This window comes from Hibiscus syriacus, unplaced genomic scaffold, assembly GCF_006381635.1.
Source record: "Hibiscus syriacus cultivar Baekdansim isolate YM2019G1 unplaced genomic scaffold, ASM638163v2 tig00117056_pilon, whole genome shotgun sequence".
In the NCBI taxonomy this organism is placed as follows: domain Eukaryota; kingdom Viridiplantae; phylum Streptophyta; class Magnoliopsida; order Malvales; family Malvaceae; genus Hibiscus; species Hibiscus syriacus.
This window is the reverse complement of record NW_024063539.1, coordinates 2525540-2552615: the sequence shown is the minus strand read 5'-3', so window position 1 is coordinate 2552615 and position 27076 is coordinate 2525540.

Genomic DNA, 27076 nt, shown 5'->3' with positions numbered 1-27076 from the left:
ACTTTAAGGTTTTGCATGTTTCATCTTAGTCCTTGAACATAGTTATTTTGAATTATTATATGTTTGTACATTTCCATGCGGTTGTTGAAATTTACATTTTGGTCCAGCATGTAATTGTTGGTTTATTTCCTAGGTAGTCATGCATTATTCAGCTTAGTCCATTTTAGTCTAAATAGAATATTTTATGCTTTTAAATTTGGTCTCATATTTACGTTTGTTTCAGTCCTCAATTTGATATTGCCGTGTTTTTTTGATTTTGTCTTGTAAGTTTGTGGTCTTTTAATTGTAGTCCGCATGAATTGTATTTATTTTTCTGTTGATTAGACATTAAGGCTTTTAATTTTTGCATGTTCCTTTTTAATCCTAGTTGCTTAGGTTTATTCTAGTTAGTCCTTTGTAATGTTAAGTTGTTTTATTTCAACTTTTTGGTTTATCATAGTATATATTAGTTTTTACCTAAATAATTATTTTATTTGTAATTAAGTCATTAAAGTTATGTTTCAGTATTTAGTCCTTCTGTTTAATAGTTGTAATTATTTTTAAAATTATAGTTTGAAATGTTAAGTTTTCTTCTTTGTATTTCAGTCATGTTTGTATATTATGTGTTAATGCGCATGGTTTTAATTTTCAATTAAAATATACACGTAGATAATTTTCACATGTCACATTGCATGATAGTTTAATCATAATTTAATTAATTTTTGCATGTTACCTCATATGCATAACTCGATCTAATCACATAACCGGATTAAGGGCAATATCCTTTTAATTTAAAACTGTCAGAATGGCTTTTCTTAACTTACAGGAAAGTTGTTTTTGACGATTTTAAATTACAAGTGTATCCCATCAGTGACATTAAAAGTTCGATTTATTCACTTTAAAATTTGAGAGTGTAAGAAAAAGAAATGTTCGGCTATTTAAATTTATTGAGAAAAGGTCTTTAGAACTGACCTAAAGGTGGTCTCAATATTTTAAATAATCGAATATTTTTTATCTTTCTAATGACTTGGTAATTTTAATTTAACTTACTTTGTTTCTTTTTCATACTATAAAATTCGTCATTTTGTTGTTTTAAGGGATCAAAAAATTAAATTAAAGTCGAACTTGTAAAATTCGTTGCAAAGACAATAATTAATCGACTAGGTACCGATTTAGGGCGCTGTGGGGGTGCTAATCCTTCCCCGCACGTAACCGACTCCCGGACTCATTTGATAACGCATGCCTCAAATTGTTGTTTAATTAAAATTAATTTTATTTAAATGACAACGCTTTTGGGTGTCCAATCACACCCTAATCAAAGATTGTGGCGGCTCCTCGAACCTTATATTTTGTCATAAAGGAATTTCCACTTTTTCGAAACGAGAGATTTTCTAAAATTGCATTGTTTTTAATTAAAATTCAATTGAAAAGAGAATAATTAAAAATGACGCGGTTTTCCAAAATCTCGCTCCCCTCGCCCCAGTATAAAAATCGTTTCGACAGCTTGGCGACTCCGCTGGGGACCTTTTTTTTAGAGAGTCAGGCCGATAGTCGATTAATTGTCTTTGCAAACGAAAGTTATAAGTTCGTTTTAATTTGGTTTTTGATCCCTTGTTTGTTGGAATTTCTTGTTTTCATTTTTTGTGATTTGGTTTATAAATAAATAGTTGTACTAACGTGTGATCTACATGTTTCAGTTTTGACCTTCACTTGTTGTGTTTCTTTGATCGAGGCAAAGGATTATGAGTTTCCCCATTGTTGCTATAACTTTTTCTAGAGCCTTCTAACTGTGCTCTGTCTATTAAGTAGGGGTGAAAGCTACGCTTACGTGAGAAAAATTATTTTTCTCCGCACGGGCTTTAGCTAGTAACTCTGGGGTACATGCTTTATGTCTACGAGAAAACATTGAGTTTTCTCGCATGGATATAGGGAAATGTATCCTCTCGGATTGAACTTGATTCGTTTTAAGCCTATAATGGGTGAGAATCGAGGGTCTGGCAAGCCCAAGGGGGCACCAGCAAGGACAATTCGAGGACCCTTTTTGAAATACTGAAACTGCCCATCTTATGTTGAATCTGTCTGCAGAGACGAAGGGGAAACTCATTCTAACCTTTTCCTCGAATTTATTTTTGCAATAAGTATGAGAACTAGAAAAGCATGCGGTTAGGTTTTATATTTTCGCACAAAACATGTAAATTAGATACCATGTGGTTAGGATCTTTTATGAATGACAAAACATGTGGGTAGATATCATGTCGGGTAGGATCTACTAAAGCATGATTGGGTAGCCAGCATGTGAGGGTAGGTTTTATGTGATGTTTACGGTATCCACTATCTTGTGTTTATCTTATGTGTACTAACCCGTTTTGTTCTATGTCTATTTTATTGTGATTTATTGCATTTGCATCCTCATGTCATCGAGGGGTGTTAATTCACAAGTGATTGACTAACAAGAAGGCTGACCATATTGAGGCAAGAAATTCACTATGTAGTCAAAACCAGGAGATCCAGAGATGTTCAAACGATCCATGAAGGACGGCCGATGAATGAAGAGATCTGAACCTGATTGAAGAAACTGTAAAGGCCAAGATGTTGACTCAAGGGATAGATACAGTCATACCAAGGACGAGAAGACCCTTCATAACGACATGAAGACCACTTCACATTGGAGGTGAGAATGGAGATTTCAAGATTCAATTTAAAGACATTCGACGTCATCAAAGGTGATGAAATACGCCAACAACTTTGGAGGTGCGATACCAGATCCCATGAAGAGTACGACTCAAGGAAATGAAGAGATGAAAAATCGCAGTTGTATTTTGACTACATGGTGTACTTACGAAATTCTTGTTGTCTAAGTGAACGGTTGTTCTTAAGTGGTCACTTTTGGGATTAACACCTCGTGCATTTGCATTTGCATTTTCGCATTGCATGTATTAATTTAAGCATTTTTACATGCATCAATCATGAAAATATGAGAGTAACTCGTGAATGATGATGTGGCAGAAGCTCTGAAAGCAAATTGAAGTTACCCGAGACGTGTTTCTGGAAGATAGAGAGCAATGAATGAGATATTAGCACGAGTTAGTAGGATCGAGAGAATTCAAGAACGGCTCGTAAAGACCCAACAAGAAATGATTGATGAAGTAAAGAAGTTCCAAGTTGAATCTAGGGAACAAATGTCCAAGTTGATGAGCATGATGATTACAGTGATATATGGGGAGAAATCATCAGATGACCCTGTTACACAAGAAAAGATGAAGACTTCGGGTGAGAATCTGAAGGTTAGCGCTGCAGCCAATGTGATGATAGCAAATGATCAAGAACCTGTTAGGGATGTGGTAATTCAAGTCAACTCCAAAAATCAAGTAAGATTCCAGAAGATGCTACGGAGATCATACTGGGAAAAGCAGAAGTTAAGGGTGTGAAACTTCTAATACGAAAGTGGAGCCGGACTCAAAGAAGAGAGGCATAGAGGATGTTCGAATGCCAGTGAAGAAGGCCAAAAGAATAGAAGAAGAAGAAGGGGATGTCTCTGATTTCGATTCCGATCTCATATTCAGACTTGTTACCCTTTCTTTTTGAAAGTGGGCTCCTAAAGCCTTTTCCGAGGTATGATACTTATTTGCGTCCAGACTGGCAAGGTGTCAAAAGATCATGCGGTTATCATTCTCAAGAGTTTAGCACTCTACAGAAGATTGTACGATCCTGAGATATAAAGTTCAAAACTTCATCACGGGAAGGGTTGCTATGCTTTGAAAATGGAAAACCTAAGCTCCCCGGAAGCTCAAAACTTGTCGATGAAGGGAGATATGCAAATCAATGTCTCTCCCAAGATGTTGGTCAAACGTTAAACCTTCAAAGTGAACGTTCCAATGGTCAGTCACAGGGTCTTCAATATGATCATAATAACGGCAAGGAGAAAGTAGGGTCAAAAGAGCTTTCATATAGCCAGATATATCCCAAGTTGCTCCAAGCCCAGCTGATTGCTCCACGTCTGACCAAGCCTTTGTTGCCCCCTTATCCGAGTTGGTATAATGAGAAAGTTTCCTGTGAATATCATGCGGGAGCCCGAGGACACTCCATCGATAATTGTAGCAACTTCAAACGACAAGTCCGAGATCTTTTGGCTCAAGGAGTTATAGAGGTGGATGCTAAACAGCTGAAAGTCAATCCCAGAATAGAGTGACGGGGTCAAAACAAGTGAAGTACATACGGAAGAGAGTGTTGAAAAAGAGAAGAGCAAAGTCAGGGAAATCGAGGTATGTGAAGCAGAGATAAATTACCCAACTCTTGAGACCTCTCTGACACTAAAAAAAGAAGATAGAAGTGGGAAGTGACAAGATAAAAGTCAAAGGAGAGGTAGTCCGAGACTGGCCGCAGAAGATGTCTTGGGAAAATACGACCCTCAAGGTTTTTCAAGTGCCCATTTCTGACTTGCTATCCCCTTTAATCAAGAATCAATACCTCACTCCAAGGCCATTAAGAATGAAGACTAGCCCATCCGCTATGGCTATGACCCGAATAGTGCTTGCGATTTTCATCTAGGGGCATTGGGCCATCACTGATAAGTGTATACCATTGATGGAAGAGATAGAAAGGCTCGTTGAAAAAAAGTCCTGACAAGAGAAGTGATCGAGAAATGGGGAGTAAGTGAGGGTAAAACCCTAATCCAACGGGGCACCCGCTATTCTAGGGAAAGTAGGGCCTTTTGGTTGAACAAGTGAAGGTGTGCTCCACCACAATCGCATTTTTCATTTGCGGCATTTGTTTGAACATGTTTTTTTTTTACTTTCTCATTTCTGTTTGTAAGGATATTTTAAAGAATTCATGTTACTTTAAGGATGGTGAGCATTGAATCAAATTTCAACTTGAAATTCTTTGAATATCAATTGAATTAAAAGCTCTTTAATGATTAGAGTTATAAATCTTTGACAAAATGACAAGATTGAAACCCGATAAAACAAGGACCTTGACCTTACCCCAGAAGATGCAATCGAACACCATACCCTTTTCTTGCAGGAACCGATATAGCCTTCTCCTATCATAAGGGAATGAACCATAGGCTTGGTATTCAGGTATGCATAGGAGCGGACAACATGGGGCATCTTTTGCGTATGACATTACAAAATTGACTAGACCATTTTTGTTGACGACGTTCGATGATGATTTGATCTTTACTGATGAAATAGTCGAGTAGGTGAATCTAGTTTAGGTCAGTTGCTTGGAAATTGAACTCTAACGATGAGATTTTCTGACATTCAACAACACCTAGACTATGACAGGTTCTTCTTGACAAGCTTAAGAAATTGAATCCACTACTCATCAAAATATATAATATACATGTATACAATAAAGCTGAGCTATTCCACTAAGGCAATTGGTATAGAGGAAACTCGAAAACCCTGGCTTTATGAATAGATTATACTCAAACCATGACCTTGATCGGGTACCTGGCAATTCGGTGTATGCTCCACTGTGATTGTCAAGTCAAAGACTTTGTGATGAGATGAACCCTTCAGCTAGCCTGATAAAGGCAAATTACAATAAAGCTGATTTCAGCTAGCCCGATAATGGCAAATTAAATCAAGTTATCTAAATAAGGAGTTGCGATAAAAATGGACTAAGGGAGTTAAGGAACACCTGTCATAGTCAATTCACACGAGCACTCAGAAATTTCATTTTAGATCGATATTTCTGCACTACCTTGGTTAGAGAGTCTACGAAGCTTGAACAAATGGAAGATTTCAGAGAACTGAAATGGAGTGTCTGGAAAGTCTAGTTAATGGAGTATACTATTTGCGTCATTTTGTCCGCATCCGATTAAATACCAAGCCAAGAAAGAAGGGCATGTTGTGATGGTCACAACGATCAGAAAGAGATGGTATTTTGGTGGTCGAAGCCTTAGAAAATAGGAAGCCAACCTAAAACCAACCCCTCAATTTTGACACTTGTCAAAGATTTATAACCCTGAAAACATTAAAGAGCTATTGATTCTTTTGATATTCTGTGAATTCATGTTTATGATTTGATTTGATTGTGGTCTGAATTAAGGGACAATGTTTTATAAGATTCTTTCATTCTTTACTCCCTAAAATAAGAGAAAGAGAAAAGCATTTTCAAACAGGACAATTCAAATGTAAAAGGTCCTTGAAGCGGTGAGGCTCATTGTGCCTCTTGGAGAAAAAGAATAAGCGGCGCCATAACATGAAGCATTTCGCGACCTTGAAGTAGAAGGTCCAAGAGATCAGAATATATGAAAGACAGAACTGGCAACATTTCTTTGTGACATTGTCAGTAACCCAGTAAGAAGAAGATTATCTCATCATTCAGAAGGGGGACATATCTCAACCCGAATGAAAATGAAAGACATTGTGTTAGAAGGGTTGATCACTTCTTAAGTAGCACGAAAAAAATGCCCTCAACTATTTGACAACACTACTGTGTAGTGACACCATAATGAGAACATTCAAGTTGTGATATGTTATGGTACGACCGAACCCACGTCATGTTGAGATGAAAAGATTCAGACCAAGAAATTATTGAGAATGAGTCTCGCAACTTGAAGTGTCAGGGCAGACCGGAATTTGAGCAGAGCTTACCTTGTAAAGCAAATCAACTGAGCATCGATCAATAGCAGAGTCCTGGAAGAACAACTCTGAAAGCGTAATTGAGCCAATGACGGAAATGGGGTAACGCAGTCGTATTTCTGACTATAGCATATGAGAGAGAAAACATTTTCTCCGAAATGAAGAAAGAAACAAAGATGACAAGAAGAGAAGAAGATCAAGGCTCGTCAAAATGCAAGTTGAAAACTATGAGTTGCTACACGAGTATAGAAAGCAGACCTTGGAAAGAATTATCAAATAGAAGAAGACTAAGTTCGCCACTTTGAGGGCAAACAAAGATTGATTCAACATTTATGCATTCATGAGAACATCATCTGCATAAAAGAAAATGCATGACACAGATACATTTAATTGCATTAATGATTTATGCATAAACACATGATTTGACAGTCTTCCATTGAAGAGAGAAGATGCAGAATGTTGAAATCCCGATGATTGAAAGGGAGATTTCAAACCTCAAATGCAAAGAGTTGCATTTAAAAAGGCATACCCTGAAGAACAGAGAGGTCTAATCCACAGAAGAAGCATTGCTTTGAAGTGAAGACCATCATGTAGAAAAACGAAGATTTTCGTGTATGAAGAAAGACTTGCACACATGAGATTGGAGAAAAACCATCCTAAGCCTTCACCGGAGAATAGTGAAGCAAACCATCTGAAGCCTTCACCGGAGAATAGTGAAGCAATCAATCTGAAGCCTTCACCGGAGAATAGTGAAGCAAACCATCATAAGTCTTCACCAGAGAGTATTGAAGCAAACCATCTTAATTCTTCACCAAAAAGTAGTGAAGCAGATCCATTTTAAGCCTTCTCAGAAGAGTGTTGGAACAAACCATCCGACCATCAGATGTAGGAGAAAAAGAAAAGTTTTCGAGTACAAAGAAGCTGATCAAGTGATTAAAAGGAAACGCGCGCGAGGAGTCATTAACCGATTCAAGGTCCCATAAAGGGAGAGGTTCAAATGGCAGTCAAGTCAAGGTTCGACCTTTGAAGCAAATCAAACTCAAGCCTTCACAATAAAGTAGTGAAGCAAATGAAGATATGCGAGTTCTATACTCCTTAAAGAAAGAAGGAGCGAACCCGTTTGAAGATGTTCGAGTTCCATACTCCCTAGAGAAAGAGGGAGCGAACCCGTTTGAAGATGTCTGAGTTCCATACTCCCTAGAGAAAGAGGGAGCGAACCCGTGTGAAGATATGCGAGTTCTATACTCCTTAAAGAAAGAAGGAGCGAACCCGTTTAAAGATGTTCGAGTTCCATACTCCTTAAAGAAAGAAGGAGCGAACCCAGTTGAAGATGTTCAAGTTCCATACTCCCTAGAGAAAGAGGGAGCGAACCCGTGAAGAGATGTTCGAGTTTATACTCCCTAAAGAAAGAGGGAGCGAACCCATTTGAAGATGTTCGAGTTCTATACTCCTTAAAGAAAGAAGGGGCGAACCCGTTTGAAGATGTTCGAGTTCCATACTCCTTAAAGAAAGAAGGAGCGAACCCGTTTGAAGAGATGTCTAAGTTCCATACTCCCTAGAGAAAGAGGGAGCGAACCCAGTTGAAGATGTTCGAGTTCCATACTCCCTAGAGAAAGAGGGAGCGAACCCGTGAAGAGATGTTCGAGTTCTATACTCCCTAAAGAAAGAGGGAGCGAACTCGTTTGAAGATGTTCGAGTTCTATACTCCCTAAAGAAAGAGGGAGCGAACTCGTTTGAAGATGTTCGAGTTTTATACTCTCTGAAGAAATAGGGGGCAGACACAATCGTTGAAGATTGTTCGAGTCTTATACTCTCTGAAGAAATAGGGGGCAGACGCAATTGATGAAGATTGTGGGTCTTATACTCTCTGAAGAAATAGGGGGCAGACGCAATCGTTGAAGATTGTTCGAGTCTTATACTCTCTGAAGAAATAGGGGGCAGACGCAATCGTTGAAGATTGTTCGAGTCTTATACTCTCTGAAGAAATAGGGGGCAGACAAGTGTGTTGAAGATGATTCAAGTCTTATACCCTCTGAACAATAGGGAGCGAACCCGTCCCCAGAAGATTCTTCAAGTTCTATGTTCCCTGAAACGATAGGGAGCGAACCCGATTTTGAAGAATTTTTCAAGTCTCACTTATCCTGAAGTTGTAGTGAAGCAGTTTTATCTTTTGAATATTTCATGACCGGACAAAAATTGACCATCTATTTGATCTTTCCTCTATTTTGAAGTTAACTCGAATTTATTATTATTAATATTGTTATAAGTAATTATTACTATATATATATATATATGTATTAAGTAATTAAATAAATAAATAATTAAAATGCACTAATATTATCATTAATGGTACAGGCCTACATCAACTTAAAACAAGCTGGACCAGACATGCCCAATTGCAAAACTAAACCCATTAGGGTTTCTACTGAAGAAGCTCACACGGTTCCCAGTCCTCCTTGAGCCTCAAACCAGCCTGCACAGGAACCCAAGACAGTACACGAACCAACCTGACCCGAGCTCCACCACGTGGAGCGCCCAACAGTAGCTTGTGAACCACGTCCTGCCAGCACTACAACCGAGCAGACAAGGCTCAGCTCCCAGCTGTGACCGAGCAACATCCCACGTGAAGCATGCTTGCATAGACATCACCCTGCCAGCACTCTGACTGAGCAGCTCGGTTCCCCATCACCCGTGCCCTGCTGCTCCTACTCCACTGCCCAGTCCATCTCATGCCCATACCATGCACAAATGAAGAAAAAGACAACAAAAATAATTAGCAGAAGAGATCACGGGGAACAATTAACAACAAAGGGCTTTAATCAACGAAGGAGAAATTACCCATCAAGAACAGAACCGAAAAAACCAACAGGGAGAGGTTCGGCTTTTCTACAGAATAGGGGGAAGAAAAAGAAGGCACGAACAGAGGAAAAAAGGGTAACAGGGGTTTCTACTTCCCATCTTGAATTTTCTATTTGGAAAACAATGTAACGGGATCTTACCCAATATTGTTGAACGAATGAAAACGAGTTGTTTTTCTCTTTCGATGAGCACAAATCCATTTTCAGTTTATATTTCACTTCATCAAAATAACACAAAAACAAACATTTTGAAAGAATCGTGAACAAGGGAAAAAAGAAGATTTTCACCTTCGAGAGCTCTCAAGCCTCTTCCATCGGAGCAAAGTAGTCTCCTTTCAAAGGTAAACACCCTGTCATCGCGAATCTGGGTTGGAGAGAGTCTCGGTCAAGGGAGAGAGGAAACGGTTAGGGTTGGTTTTTAGACTTTAAGACTAGAATCAAAATAAGAGTAAGGAAGGTGTTAGTTTTTTACCTTAGGGAGTCTTGAGTCCTCACCGGAGTCATAGCCTCATCGAACCAAAGCTAAGGGCCCCTTTTTGTTAGGCATGTACGCGGTGATCGTAGTTTCTAGGGCTATTGGGGTAGCCAGCCATATAGGGTTTGCACTAGGAGTGAGCTGCGTCGCGCGAGTGGCAGCCGTGGAGGTTCTGGTTTAGGTGGTGAGCGGCGGAGAGACGATGGAGAGTAAAGAGGGATGAGAGAAACGGCTGGGGGGGGCTTTGGTCGTTTAGGCTGAGAAGATAATGAAATTAGGGTTAGAAACTTACCCTAATATCACATATTCGGTGACCAAAACGGCGCCGTTTAGAACACATGCCTAGGAGAGGTTTAACCACGCCGCAGCCCCCTCTGGTTCTCGGATATTTCGTTTTAACCCTTGCTTCAATATTCTGTAAATTTCCAATTTGGTTCTCTAGCTTTATGTTTATTACATTTCAGTCCAAACTGTTGATGTGTTTAATTTCTGTTCTTTAGATATTAGACTTTAAGGTTTTTGCATGTTTCATCTTAGTCCTTGAACATAGTTATTTTGAATTATTATATGTTTGTACATTTTCCATGCGGTTGTTGAAATTTACATTTTGGTCCAGCATGTAATTGTTGGTTTATTTCCTAGGTAGTCATGCATTTATTCAGCTTAGTCCATTTTAGTCTAAATAGAAATTTTATGCTTTTAAATTTGGTCTTCATATTTTACGTGTGTTATGTTTCAGTCCTCAATTTGATATTGCCGTGTTTTTTGATTTTGTCTTGTAAGTTTGTGGTCTTTTAATTGTAGTCCCGCATGAATTGTATTTATTTTTCTTGTTGATTAGACATTAAGGCTTTTAATTTTTGCATGTTCCTTTTTAATCCTAGTTGCTTAGGTTTTATTCTATGTTAGTCCTTTGTAATGTTAAGTTGTTTTATTTCAACTTTTGGTTTATCATAGTATAATATTAGTTTTTACCTAAATAATTATTTTATTTGTAATTAGTCATTAAGTTATGTTTCAGTATTTAGTCCTTCTGTTTAATAGTTGTAATTATTTTTTAAAATTTATAGTTTGAAATGTTAAGTTTTCTTCTTTGTATTTCAGTCATGTTTGTATATTATGTGTTAATGCGCATGGTTTTTAATTTTCAATTAAAATATACACGTAGATAATTTTTCACATGTCACATTGCATGATAGTTTAATCATAATATTTAATTAATTTTTGCATGTTACCCTCATATGCATAACTCGATCTAATCACATAACCGGATTAAGGGCAATATCCTTTTAATTTAAAACTGTCAGAATGGCTTTTCTTAACTTACAGGAAAGTTGTTTTTGACGATTTTAAATTACAAGTGTATCCCATCAGTGACATTAAAAGTTCGATTTATTCACTTTAAAATTTGAGAGTGTAAGAAAAAGAAATGTTCGGCTATTTAAATTTATTGAGAAAAGGTCTTTAGAACTGACCTAAAGGTCTGGTCTCAATATTTTTAAATAATCGAATATTTTTTATCTTTCTAATGACTTGGTAATTTTAATTTAACTTACTTTGTTTCTTTTTCATACTATAAAATTCGTCATTTTGTTGTTTTAAGGGATCAAAAAATTAAATTAAAGTCGAACTTGTAAAATTCGTTGCAAAGACAATAATTAATCGACTAGGTACCGATTTAGGGCGCTGTGGGGGTGCTAATCCTTCCCCGCACGTAACCGACTCCCGGACTCATATTTTGATAACGCATGCCTCAAATTGTTGTTTTAATTAAAATTAATTTTATTTAAAATGACAACGCTTTTGGGTGTCCAATCACACCCTAATCAAAGATTGGTGGCGGCTCCTCGAACCTTATATTTTTGTCATAAAGGAATTTCCACTTTTTCGAAACGAGAGATTTTCTAAAATTGCATTGTTTTTAATTAAAATTCAATTGAAAAGAGAATAATTAAAAATGACGCGGTTTTCCAAAATCTCGCTCCCCTCGCCCCAGTATAAAAATCGTTTCGACAGCTTGGCGACTCCGCTGGGGACCTTTTTTTTAGAGAGTCAGGCCGATAGTCGATTAATTAATTGTCTTTGCAAACGAAAGTTATAAGTTCGTTTTAATTTGGTTTTTGATCCCTTGTTTGTTTGGAATTTCTTGTTTTCATTTTTTGTGATTTGGTTTATAAATAAATAGTTGTACTAACGTGTGATCTACATGTTTCAGTTTTCTGACCTTCACTTTGTTGTGTTTCTTTGATCGAGGCAAAGGATTATGAGTTTCCCCATTGTTGCTATAACTTTTTCTAGAGCCTTCTAACTGTGCTCTGTCCTATTAAGTAGGGGTGAAAGCTACGCTTACGTGAGAAAAATTATTTTTCTCCGCACGGGCTTTAGCTAGTAACCTCTGGGGTACATGCTTTATGTCTACGAGAAAACATTGAGTTTTCTCGCATGGATATAGGGAAATGTATCCTCTCGGATTGAACTTGATTCGTTTTAAGCCTATAATGGGTGAGAATCGAGGGTCTGGCAAGCCCAAGGGGGCACCAGCAAAGGACAATTCGAGGACCCTTTTTGAAATACTGAAACTCTGCCCATCTTATGTTGAATCTCTGTCTGCAGAGACGAAGGGGAAACTCATTCTAACCTTTTCCTCGAATTTATTTTTGCAATAAGTATGAGAACTAGAAAAGCATGCGGTTAGGTTTTATATTTTCGCACAAAACATGTAAATTAGATACCATGTGGTTAGGATCTTTTATGAATGACAAAACATGTGGGTAGATATCATGTCGGGTAGGATCTACTAAAGCATGATTGGGTAGCCAGCATGTGAGGGTAGGTTTTATGTGATGTTTACGGTATCCACTATCTTGTTGTTTATCTTATGTGTACTAACCCGTTTTTGTTCTATGTCTATTTTATTGTGATTTTATTGCATTTGCATCCTCATGTCATCGAGGGGTGTTAATTCACAAGTGATTGACTAACAAGAAGGCTGACCATATTGAGGCAAGAAATTCTCCACTATGTAGTCAAAACCAGGAGATCCAGAGATGTTCAAACGATCCATGAAGGACGGCCGATGAATGAAGAGATCTGAACCTGATTGAAGAAACTGTAAAGGCCAAGATGTTGACTCAAGGGATAGATACAGTCATACCAAGGACGAGAAGACCCTTCATAACGACATGAAGACCACTTCACATTGGAGGTGAGAATGGAGATTTCAAGATTCAATTTAAAGACATTCGACGTCATCAAAGGTGATGAAATACGCCAACAACTTTGGAGGTGCGATACCAGATCCCATGAAGATACGACTCAAGGAAATGAAGATGAAAAAATCGCAGTTGTATTTTGACTACTGGTGTACTTACGAAATTCTTGTTGTCTAAGTGAACGGTTCTTAAGTGGTCACTTTTGGGATTAACACCTCGTGCATTTGCATTTGCATTTTCGCATTGCATGTATTAATTTAAGCATTTTTACTTACATCATATCTGCGGTTTGTAGATACTCGATTTGTCCGGGGTCTTACTCGAAGTTAACTCGAATTTATTATTATTAATATTGTTATAAGTAATTATTACTATATATATATATATATGTGTATTAAGTAATTAAATAAATAAATAATTAAAATGCACTAATATTATCATTAATGGTACAGGCCTACATCAACTTAAAACAAGCTGGACCAGACATGCCCAATTGCAAAACTAAACCCATTAGGGTTTCTACTGAAGAAGCTCACAACGGTTCCCAGTCCTCCTTGAGCCTCAAACCAGCCTGCACAGGAACCCAAGACAGTGCGCGAACCAACCTGACCCGAGCTCCACCACGTGGAGCGCCCAACAGTAGCTTGTGAACCACGTCCTGCCAGCACTACAACCGAGCAGACAAGGCTCAGCTCCCAGCTGTGACCGAGCAACATCCCACGTGAAGCATGCTTGCATAGACATCACCCTGCCAGCACTCTGACTGAGCAGCTCGGTTCCCCATCACCCGTGCCCTGCTGCTCCTACTCCACTGCCCAGTCCATCTCATGCCCATACCATGCACAAATGAAGAAAAAGACAACAAAAATAATTAGCAGAAGAGATCACGGGGAACAATTAACAACAAAGGGCTTTAATCAACGAAGGAGAAATTACCCATCAAGAACAGAACCGAAAAAACCAACAGGGAGAGGTTCGGCTTTTCTACAGAATAGGGGGAAGAAAAAGAAGGCACGAACAGAGGAAAAAAGGGTAACAGGGGTTTCTACTTCCCATCTTGAATTTTCTATTTGGAAAACAATGTAACGGGATCTTACCCAATATTGTTGAACGAATGAAAACGAGTTGTTTTTCTCTTTCGATGAGCACAAATCCATTTTCAGTTTATATTTCACTTCATCAAAATAACACAAAAACAAACATTTTGAAAGAATCGTGAACAAGGGAAAAAAGAAGATTTTCACCTTCGAGAGCTCTCAAGCCTCTTCCATCGGAGCAAAGTAGTCTCCTTTCAAAGGTAAACACCCTGTCATCGCGAATCTGGGTTGGAGAGAGTCTCGGTCAAGGGAGAGAGGAAACGGTTAGGGTTGGTTTTTACTTTAAGACTAGAATCAAAATAAGAGTAAGGAAGGTGTTAGTTTTTTACCTTAGGGAGTCTTGAGTCCTCACCGGAGTCATAGCCTCATCGAACCAAAGCTAAGGGCCCCTTTTTGTTAGGCATGTACGCGGTGATCGTAGTTTCTAGGGCTATTGGGGTAGCCAGCCATATAGGGTTGCACTAGGAGTGAGCTGCGTCGCGAGTGGCAGCCGTGGAGGTTCTGGTTTAGGTGGTGAGCGGCGGAGAGACGATGGAGAGTAAAGAGGGATGAGAGAAACGGCTGGGGGGGGCTTTGGTCGTTTAGGCTGAGAAGATAATGAAATTAGGGTTAGAAACTTACCCTAATATCACATATATTCGGTGACCAAAACGGCGCCGTTTAGAACACATGCCTAGGAGAGGTTTAACCACGCCGCAGCCCCCTCTGGTTCTCGGATATTTCGTTTTAACCCTTGCTTCAATATTCTGTAAATTTCCAATTTGGTTCTCTAGCTTTATGTTTATTACATTTCAGTCCAAACTGTTGATGTGTTTAATTTCTGTTCTTTAGATATTAGACTTTAAGGTTTTTGCATGTTTCATCTTAGTCCTTGAACATAGTTATTTTGAATTATTATATGTTTGTACATTTTCCATGCGGTTGTTGAAATTTACATTTTGGTCCAGCATGTAATTGTTGGTTTATTTCCTAGGTAGTCATGCATTTATTCAGCTTAGTCCATTTTAGTCTAAATAGAATATTTTATGCTTTTAAATTTGGTCTTCATATTTTACGTGTGTTATGTTTCAGTCCTCAATTTGATATTGCCGTGTTTTTTTGATTTTGTCTTGTAAGTTTGTGGTCTTTTAATTGTAGTCCCGCATGAATTGTATTTATTTTTCTTGTTGATTAGACATTAAGGCTTTTAATTTTTGCATGTTCCTTTTTAATCCTAGTTGCTTAGGTTTTATTTCTATGTTAGTCCTTTGTAATGTTAAGTTGTTTTATTTCAACTTTTTGGTTTATCAAGTATAATATTAGTTTTACCTAAATAATTATTTTATTTGTAATTAAGTCATTAAAGTTATGTTTCAGTATTTAGTCCTTCTGTTTAATAGTTGTAATTATTTTTTAAAATTTATAGTTTGAAATGTTAAGTTTTCTTCTTTGTATTTCAGTCATGTTTGTATATTATGTGTTAATGCGCATGGTTTAATTTTCAATTAAATATACACGTAGATAATTTCACATGTCACATTGCATGATAGTTTAATCATAATATTTAATTAATTTTTGCATGTTACCCTCATATGCATAACTCGATCTAATCACATAACCGGATTAAGGGCAATATCCTTTTAATTTAAAACTGTCAGAATGGCTTTTCTTAACTTACAGGAAAGTTGTTTTTGACGATTTTAAATTACAAGTGTATCCCATCAGTGACATTAAAAGTTCGATTTATTCACTTTAAAATTTGAGAGTGTAAGAAAAAGAAATGTTCGGCTATTTAAATTTATTGAGAAAAGGTCTTTAGAACTGACCTTAAAGGTCTGGTCTCAATATTTTTAAATAATTGAATATTCTTTATCTTTCTAATGACTTGGTAATTTTAATTTAACTTACTTTGTTTCTTTTTCATACTATAAAATTCGTCATTTTGTTGTTTTAAGGGATCAAAAAAATAAATTAAAGTCGAACTTGTAAAATTCATTGCAAAGACAATAATTAATCGACTAGGTACCGATTTAGGGCGCTGTGGGGGTGCTAATCCTTCCCCGCACGTAACCGACTCCCGAACTCATATTTTGATAACGCAGGCCTCAAATTGTTGTTTTAATTAAAATTAATTTTATTTAAAATGACAACGCTTTTGGGTGTCCAATCACACCCTAATCAAAGATTGGTGGCGGCTCCTCGAACCTTATATTTTTGTCATAAAGGAATTTCCACTTTTTCGAAACGAGAGATTTTCTAAAATTGCATTGTTTTTAATTAAAATTCAATTGAAAAGAGAATAATTAAAAATGACGCGGTTTTCCAAAATCTCGCTCCCCTCGCCCCGGTATAAAAATCGTTTCGACACTGTTGGTTTGAGAGGTTTTTCATGGATGATAAGTTTTTTTTTTCAACAGTAACAACCCCCTGCAAATGGTGAGAATGTCATCCTCATCGAAATCTCATGTATTGCATAATTTGTTTATTTTTTACCCCTAACATAAGATTTTTTTTTTGTTTATATGAATCATTTGTTTAACTAGATAACTAATAATTCTGTTGTGTAAATTTATTAAATATTTTTATTTAATGTTTAAAAAATTGGTGTTACACATTTAAATAGTGCTTTAATAATTAATGTATTTTTATTAATATCATTTTTACGATATTTCTAAGGTTATATGATAGGATTGTATGTTGCTTGAGATTGAATGAATTAGAAATTAACGTTGTTAACTTTATTCTTTTGATATATAAGATGATAATATCTTAAAGAACGTTTGATTTATAAGCCCAAAATACATGATTCAAATATGAAATCTCATCATGCAGCCTCTATAGTCCCTAATCATGGGGTCTTCGTGTTTAAATGGATTAATACTCATAATTAAATTTTGAATCTTCATATATCTCCATATAATAGATATTCTTAAATATTCATTAAACACTCTAATATTCTCACGAGATAGCTAATGCTTACATGCAGAAAAAATATAGGGAGTTTTGAAAATTTTCTTAAAACATTTGTGAGTTTAATCTAACAAAGAAGATTATTATGTTAGAAGCACAACAGTTTAAGACATAGTTTGGATTAATCAAAGTATCTGAAGATCTTCTCAAGGATAGTCTTACATCAACTTTACATCTTCTTGTGATATCAAATATCAAATTATACATACATTTAATTAAGTTAAAATTTATTATATTAAAATTATGAATTGTTTGATTTTTTTAAATAAACTTGTTGTAAACCTAAATCAAGTTTGACAAAAAAAAAAGTTTGTCCGCTAGCGTCAGACTGCGGACACCGTAAACGAAGGTGGCTCAATGCTTGTGCAAAGGGCCAACGACTCTCCGCAACTTTAACCCATTCATTCCCAATTAGGCGCGTCCCGTTGTGTTATTAATTTGGTGACCCTTTCCATTTTTTACATTTAATTTTAGGATAAACTATGTATTTAATCATCCATTCATTTATGCAGTTCGGTTTTAGTCATTATTTTTTTAAATCATACTTAATATTATGCTTTAGTTCTATTTTGATTATCCGTCATTAAAAAATTAATGGTAGTACAAATGTGTTATCCTAAAATAATATCACGTCATCATTGAAAAAAATAAAAAAAATATCACATCAATAATTTTATTTATTTTTTAACGACAAATTATCAAAACAGAACAAAAATATAACATTAAATATAATTCTAAAATGTAGTTGAATAATCAAAATAGAACCGTGATGGGTAACTAAATACAAAACCATGTATGTAGGGGTATGAATATTCATTGTTAAATGATTGAGGGTCTTTGAACAATTACTAAAATGTATTCATCTCATATTTATGGAAATAATAATAATAATAATAATTTAAATTATACTAATCTAAATTAAATGTTATAAAACTTTATTATAAGGATAATCATTAATCTAATTTATTTCGTTTAAAATTTTGTGATTTAAATTCTTAACGTCGCTTAAAAATCTAACGTTTATGTATTAAATAATTTTAATTTTATTATTTGTTGGTGTTAAGTCTCACTGTCGATCCATCTTCTATTGGCTCTATGCATCATCATGGTTATGTTTCTCTTCATCACGCGCCACTTCTCAATGCGCTTTTATTCATTATATTATCTCCTAAACTATTTATTCATGCTTCCTCTTTTCTTAACCTTTACCACATTTTTCTAAATTTTTTATTTCGATCTCTCAAACATGATAAAGTTTTAATTTAATTTCTTAAAAAATTAAATAATTATAATTAAAACAATAATATATATATATATATACTTAAGTCCAAAATCTTAATACTGATTATCATTATTATTACTTTCCTAACGATAAGAGTAAATGAAGTTTTTATATATAATATTTTGATTTAATTATTTCTTAAGTCAAATAATATTATCAAGAGCCTATGTTTCACATCAACGTGATATCCCTAAGATTTTATTTCTTAAAATACTTACAAAAAATAAAATAAAAAATCTTCTCTTTACCGTAAACTCGCCCTTACCCTTAACTATGGCTTTATTATATAATGACATGCCTCATGCAAATACAAAGAATCTTGATAGTTTTCTATTAATCTAATCTACTTAAGCTTTGCCTAAACCTTGTCGCGACGTACATTACTTGTGTAATAATATTTTATATTTGCATTTAAGTTTTAAAACCCTAATAATATAAAGAAGTCTTAGGAATTTCCTTAAACGGTATCAAGTAATTTATTCCATGTTGGTGACACCGATTTTGCAAAAATATCTACTAATTGATATCTGTAAAAAGATTGTGGTTATATATTAAGCTTGATATTTTATTTTTTCAATCTTAGTTTAATATTTAACCCAAGTTGTTAATTAAATAAGGAAAAGTGTTGATCCGAAAGCAACTTATTGGTAATTAATTCTATGGTATATTATTATAAGTTCGCCTAACGGGGACCGTAGGCTTTTTATTCACTTGCAAAATGTTAGTGCATGATGATAATTACGGTATTTGATGTAAATGTGTTGTTTTCATAGTATGTTTTTTTACTAAAGTTGTGTCCATATTAACATACTTTCGGTTTAGTGTTGTTAGTAAGAGTATCACTTCAAAATAAAAATGTTAGATTGATTAAAAATGTAGATATAATAACGATAATATAATTATTGTATCGTGATAAAATTTATTATTCTAAAAATAATTTTGTTCGGATTGATGTAATTACAATGATGGATGTTGCCCTCTAAGATTATTACATTCTTTCAAAAGTTGTACACCAGAGTTAGGAAGTATAATCCGTTTGGTATTACTCTCTTCGAAGACAAAATATAAAGACTAAAATTATAGATAAACAAAAAGTTTTAAACAAAATCTAAATAGTCTCCCAAATCTGGTTAAAATAATAAAAAAATCTTATTTAAAATATTACAATTTTTTAAATTTTATTTTATTTTCATTATTTAATAAGAATTTATTAAAATAAATAAGAATTTTATTTTATTTACAAATAATGATTATATTATTAAAATAAAACTAATTTAATTTTACACTAATATGGGTGAAACGCCCATCCCAATTAGAGAAATGAGATTATAATGATTTTTATATTCAATTAGAGGCACTAAACCTTAATTTCATGTAAAGGTGTGGATTAATTTAAAAAAAAGACCTTGCATGTACATTTTGACAATTTGTGATTGTGGAAATGACCCAAAACTTGTCTCTTCCCCCAAATAATAAAGTTTTTGTTTAATTAAACTTGATTAAGTAAAAGGTAAGCTTATTTTTTTGTCCTATTGAGTTTTCACAATATGTATATATGACTAAATTAATGCAAATTATTACTTACAGGAAAGGATTAGTGATGCAACAACGATCCTTGACCGTACAGCTAGTAAGCTGATTAAAGTAAACACCATAAAAATACGGAAACTAGGCTAATTAAGTGGGTATACTCATGTCACATTCTTTCTAATCAATCAAATTACTTATTTAACCTATTTTCTAATTATATTAATTTTTTTATTCCAAAATCATATTTTCCTTCTCATCGTTCAGTGCTTCATCGTCAGCTAAACTCAAGTCTGCGACTTTAGAACATGGAATTCAATAAATACAACAAGAGATAAAGTGATGAGTTCCGAGCACATTTGGTCGATTGGTGAAATCATTCATCTTTATCTTCTCATATTTTTTTGGGTCATGAGTTTTAGATCCATTAATAGTGCTCTCATTCATTCCTCTCACATCTCAGTAATATTAAGATTAGATTTAAAATTTGTTGAACTTATATGTTAATATAACAAATATTTGTAAAATTGATTTTAGACAGTCAAATATTTTAAAAATAATTTAAAGTCCAAAATAACTTGAAAAATATGTTTCTAAATTGTTTTATTTATTTGAAAAATATGTTTAAAGTGTGTTTAAAGCTTTTAAAATACAAAAAAAAAACTATTTAGTCACTATTTGATATTGTTCATGACATTGTTTATACATAGGTATCGTTCATGAATATTGAATTTTGAAACTTCTTATAACGTTTTGAAATTTTGACCCCTGGAGTAGCTTCAACGGCTAGTTTTTCTCAAACAATCATAATTTTAAGTAGAATTTCGAAATTTTAGCTCCAGGATGTTTTTTAATGCTCCGGAAGAGGTCTCCAAACAGCTATAATTCATCCCCATCAGTTATAAATAGCTAAAAGTTCATTCCTCACTATATAAGCACCTTAAGATCACTTCAAGAAGGTTACTACATCTATCCAAGATTAAAGATTAAGAGAAAAAGAATTTTAATCTTTGTTCTTTCATTTTTCTCTTGTACATAGTGTATTGAGCTTTATTATCTATCTTTTTATATCATTATTTGTGAGTTCAATTATGTAAACACCCACATAAAGAGGAATCCCTTGTTTACACAAATCAAAAATTGTAAAAGGGAGAAGTTCTGGTTTTACCTTAAAAAAACTAGAGTGGTTCTATCTTAAATATTATAGAAGATAGGGGGAGGTTTTTATATAAGCCTCGAAAAGATAGTGTTGTAAAGATTAAATCTAAGCCTGTAAATGAACTGAACGTTCAGTGAACCGTTTATGAACAGTGCGGCGGGAAGTTCATTTATATTCGTTTATTTATTAAATGAACGAACATGAACAAGATTTTACGTTCGTTTAATTAAATGAACGAACACGAACAAAGAGCTCGTTCGTTCATTTACGTTCGTGAACGTTCGATTATATGTTCGTTTATGTTCGTTCATTTATGTTTGTTCATTCATTTATGTTCGACAGAGGGCAAGATGAATATATTATGAAGATTATTGAAGTTTTGGATTTCAAGAAGATTGTTTTGTTGAACAAATTAACTTTAAGACTTTATTATGTTCATATAGCTTATTTATGATTTATGTATGTTTTTGTCGTATTCGAACAAATTAACTCTAAAGTTTCAGGTTATATAATGAATTTTAAGTTGTTATTCTTGTTGTTTACTTTTTTTTACATTCATTTGTTGTGTTCGAATAAGTTTGTTTTTTGTGTTTGTGTCGTTTATGTTCGTTTATCGTGTTCGTTTATGTTCATTTATTATGTTCGTTTATGTTCGTTCGTTTGTTTTCATTTACGTTCATTTATGTTCGTTTATCATTTAAATGAACGAACATGAACAAACTATATTCCTTAATGAACGAACATGAACAAAAAAATTTTGTTTGTTTATGTTCGTTTATTTATTAAATGAACGAACATGAACATACCTCCGTTCGTGTGCGTTCGGTTCGTTTACAGGCCTAATTAAATCTTGTCCTTGAAATGTTCAATTCAAAGTGGTGAACTCGGAAGTCCTTAATGGTGGAAAGCTAAGATTGTGGATAGAGACGGAGCCAGGATTAAATATTAGTAGAGGCCGAAATTTTAAAATTTTTAAGAAAAATACAATGGCTTATTACATATTTAAACTCAAAATTCAGAAGACAATGTCTAATTTGTCTAATATTTAAACTTACAATGACTGAAATTGTTATTAGATCAAATATTTTTAGAACATGAGATTATCATTCTTTAGTTCGGCCCCTACTTGAATAAATTTTTAATAAATTCTTGTATTTTTTTAATTTGAATACTTATTTTTACATGAACCAAAATACTGTCATATCAAAAATCTATTGAATATATAAATTTTTTACAGAGGCTGAGGCCCCTTTTGGGCCCCAAAAGAGCTCCGTCTCTAGTTGTGGATGTAGACTTTAGTTGATAAAGTTGAATTACTCTAAATTCCGTGTGTTCCTTTTTTTTATTTCTTTCTAAAGCTTTCAACACATTTTTATTGCAAATTCACTATCTTTTGGCTACACCAAATTTTTAAATGTGAATTCATCCCCCTCTTAGCCCTATTTCTTGATCGATTAATTTAACAGAATTTGTAAAAATAAAATAAAATAAAATGATGGGTTCCCCAATTTTGCTTTCTTTTGAATCTATTCTAAGTTATATTTGATACGTTATCAATGAAATATTTTAATTTTATAAGAGTTAATTTCATCATATGTTCTCAAGCTATGATCTTCATTTTAAATTGGTCCCTAAATTTCTAAATATTCTAATTTCATCCCTAAATTATAATTATCATTCTAAATTTGCCCTTAAACTTTTTAAAATTTCAACTTTATCCCCAAACTATATCTTTCATTCTAGTTTGGTCCCCAAACTTTTTCAACATTTCAATTTCATCCCAAATTATATGTATACACTAATCATGTTCAATGTTAATAAAATCATTAGGCCAAGCTATTTTATTATATGTTTAAAAAAAATTAGGTTAAACTGTGGTAGAAACTAATTACATATTTGGATGAATTTGGGGATGAAATTTGAAGATTTAAAAGTTTGGGATCAATTTAGAATGAGGGTCATAGTATAAGGATAAAATTAGAATGTTAAAAGGTTTAAGGACTAATTTAAAATAATTATCATTGTTTGAGGATGAAATTAAAATATTTAAAAGTTTAAGGACTAATCTAAAATAACTGTCATAATTTGAAAACATATGATACAATTTACTCATTTTATAAGTAGTGTTTAAATATTATCATATATTTTAAATTTTAACATCTTAAACTCTAAATTATAAACCATATACTTAATTCTTATTCCATGATTAGTAACCCTAAATCATAACCCCTTATAATGTCATTGTGATCACCATTTTTTTTTCATTTTTATTTAACTGGATCACAAACCAAAATAGAACCCCCAAGCCCTTTACAAATACAACTAGAACCAGACACGACCTAGAGACCAAACTAAGACCTGACCCGGGTCTAACCCTAACCCCTAGGATAGCCGCCCAAGCACCCCAATCAATGGCCACCACCCTATGCCTCAATCACTGCAGAATCATCCATACACGTCGATTGTCACCAAGCTCCACGCTACCTGCAGAAAAAACATGCAAGAGACAAAGAAATTTCATTTCATTTTTCTTTGTAAACGGGTATAAAAAACCCAAGCAAAATCATGTAAAATCTCGGTAAAAAAAACTATGTAACATTGGTTTTTTTCAAGCAATAAACCGAAGCTTTCAAGGTTATTTTTTCTTTTTAGTTCGAATAGTTTTTTATCATTTCTTTCTTTTCAGTTCGGTTTCTTAGCAAGAAAAAAGGAAAACATTTTTTTAGATTCGAAATAAAAAAAACTCCTAGTTTCTAGTAACAAAAAAACAAAGCAAAGAAAAAAATCTTTTTAATTTTTTGAAATAACACACAATCAACCAGCTATTTTGCAGTAAAATACGAAAAAAGTAAAAGAAAAATTAGATCTAAGCGTTACCTCAGTCTGGGGATGTCGTCAGAGTCCGGGGAAAACGAAGAGTTTGATCGATTTTAGGATAGTTTAGGGGTGTTTTTCGGCGATTTTAGCCCTAACTAGGACTTAGGAGAGTAAATCTAGGTTTGGTGAAATTTTTGGACATTTTAGGGTTTTTCGACCGTCGTGTGCGGCAGCCAGAGGGGGTTCAAGGCGGCCCGACCGAGAAAAGAGAGAGGAGAGCATTGATATATATATATATATATATATATATATATATATATATATATATAATATATATATATATTACGTTTTGGTTTAAATGAAAAAATGAAGTACTGATATATATATAGAAATAATTTGGGGGAAATCACGCTGAGGTCCTCCCACTTTTAATGGGTTTTTGCAAAGTGGTCACTTGGGGGCCGTTTCGATAATTTCCCCATTTAAATATATGCTTTGTAATTTTTGGTAAATTCACTGTATAGTCCTTCTAACTTTAGCTTGTTTTTTTACATTTTGGTCACTCGTAGAGACTATTTTTGTGATTTACTCATTTTTATGCATGTTATATATTTTTAGGAAAAATTGTTGTTTAGTCCCCTTATTTTTAGCGTGTTTTACACTTTAGTCATATGTAGTGACCTTTTAATTTTTTTTGAATGCATGTGGACTGATTTTGCATATTTTTCATTTTTAGTTTAATAGTTTATTTTAGGTCTAAATAAAATGGATAATTTCCTTTAGGTCCCTGTAGTTTCCTTGTGTTTTTGCATTTTGGTCCTGGATCTATTTTTTTATTTTGTTTAGATTTAGCCATTAAATTTCAATTTTGTTTAATTTAGCCCCCTATTGTATGTCTAATTTATTTTTTTAGCTTGGTAATTTAATGACTATACAATTTAGTCTTTTAATTTAGCCATTAAATTTAGTACTTTTTTATATTTTATTTTTCTTTAATATTTGTATCCTTTCAGTCCTTGATGGATCACTTTTTAGATTTAGTTCATAGTCTTTTAATTATTCAATTCGTATTTATTCATTAAATTAAGAGAATTCTTAATTTGATCCTCGTTTTTTATCGAGGTTCTAATTTAATTATTCGAATTGTAATATTGATTAAAATTAATTAAAATTAATATTAGAGCCTCCATTTTAGTTAGATTTCAATCTAGTCCTTTTAATTTAGGGAATAATTCGAGTCGTCCCTCGCGTAAATGCTCAAGGGACTATCTCGATTATTCGATTCAATAACTGATTAAAAAATCAGATATGAATAAGATTAGTGACTACACTTTTAGGTTTATGTCTCTGGGTTTTTTAATTTTCATAATTTGACACTTTAAGCTAGGGAAATCCTTAAAATATCCTTAGTTTAATTAGGATTAAGAAAACTTTGTTTGATTGCATCTTATTTTAAAACCTAAGGCAATGTTCACTTATTAGGGAGTCAATGGTATATCTCCCGCAAGTATGCTCAGGGCGTGACTATTGGTGATTTCCGAAATAGGTCGACACATCATTTTCAAGATTGCATCATGATTTCTAAAATTAATGCAATGTCCGGTTATTAGGCACAATAGTTGATCTCCCACATTTATGCTAGGGGGCGAATGTTATCGCCCTTAATAAATAAATACCCTTTTCAACTTTGCATCCATAATGATTTCCAAATTAAATAAAGATCGAACTCAAAATTTTCGATTTTAAATATAGGGTAATCAACTAGGTACCAATTTTTGGGCGCTTGTGGGGTGCTAATATTTCCCTATGCGTAACTGACTCCCGAACCTGATTTTTGGATTTTCGCATACCTTAAAGCTTGGTATTTTGATAAAAATAAAAATGTTTCGTTAAAATCACCCGGTTTTTATGGTGTCCCAATCGCATCTTAAATAATTGGTGGCGACTCCTCACATTTCAAAACTTATTTTCAAAGAAAAAATCCAAAATCGGTATTGGTATTTCCCCGCTGAGCGAAAAACGGTGTCGACAGTCCCGTGTCATCCATTCAAGTCTACTTGTGGAGATTTTTTTACTCTGGTAACATTATACGAAAGTAATTTCCTTTATTTATATGTTTTGAGGATTTAAACTTAAACACTCAAAATCTTAATGACTCGATCTTTATCAACACTATGGCTGATCAACGAAACCGAGAAAATTAAAAAACCGACATGAACCGAGTAAAACGGTTCGGTTCGGTTCGATTTGGCTTTAAACGGTTCGGTTTTCAGTTCGGTTTAAAGGCTTCATTTTTTTGATTCGGTTCGGTTCGGGTTTTCCATATGGAACCCATTTGTTCCATATTGAACCAAATAGGCAATTTTTGTAAAAAAAATTTATAGTTTCAAGTGATTTTTTTATTGAAAAACCGAAAAACCGAACCGAACCGTTAAAAAACCGAACCGAACCAAAAAAACCGGTTTCGGTTTTTTCGGTTTTTTAACTATTCGATTTCGGTTTAAATATTAAAAACCCTTTTATTTCGGTTCGATTCAATTTTTGGTAAAAATCAAACCGAACCGAACCGAATACACCCCTAATCACCACTAGGGTTGAACAAAGAGATAAAAAAATCAGCCTGAATCTTATCGTTTGAATAAGTTTGAAAATCATGGTTACTTAAATTGATTTAAATTATATTTTATTTAATTTAAATTTTTATATTTTATTAATAAAAATAAGTATCTTATATTTAAAGTGGTGTAAATAATTTTAAAATATAATATAAGAATTATTATATTCATTTGAAAAGTCAATTCTTTTAAAATATATTTATAAAAATACAGTAAATCCTTATCAAGGTAATATTTCAAAATTATAAACTAATAAATTTAGTGTATCAAATAAACCAAAAAAAGTTAAATTTCAAATTAAAAAAAATCATATCGAATTACAAAAATTTGGAACACAAAACTAAATCCATCTCAGTTATAACCAATAGAACTAAGATCTCAAAAAAAATTCATTAGCAAAGCTTACATTTTTTAGTTAAAACGAAATTATTTTTTGAAAATAGTTGACGTAAAATATATCACTTTTTGTTATTATGACGGTTTATTAGATTTAAAATTTAAAATTACTTAAAAATA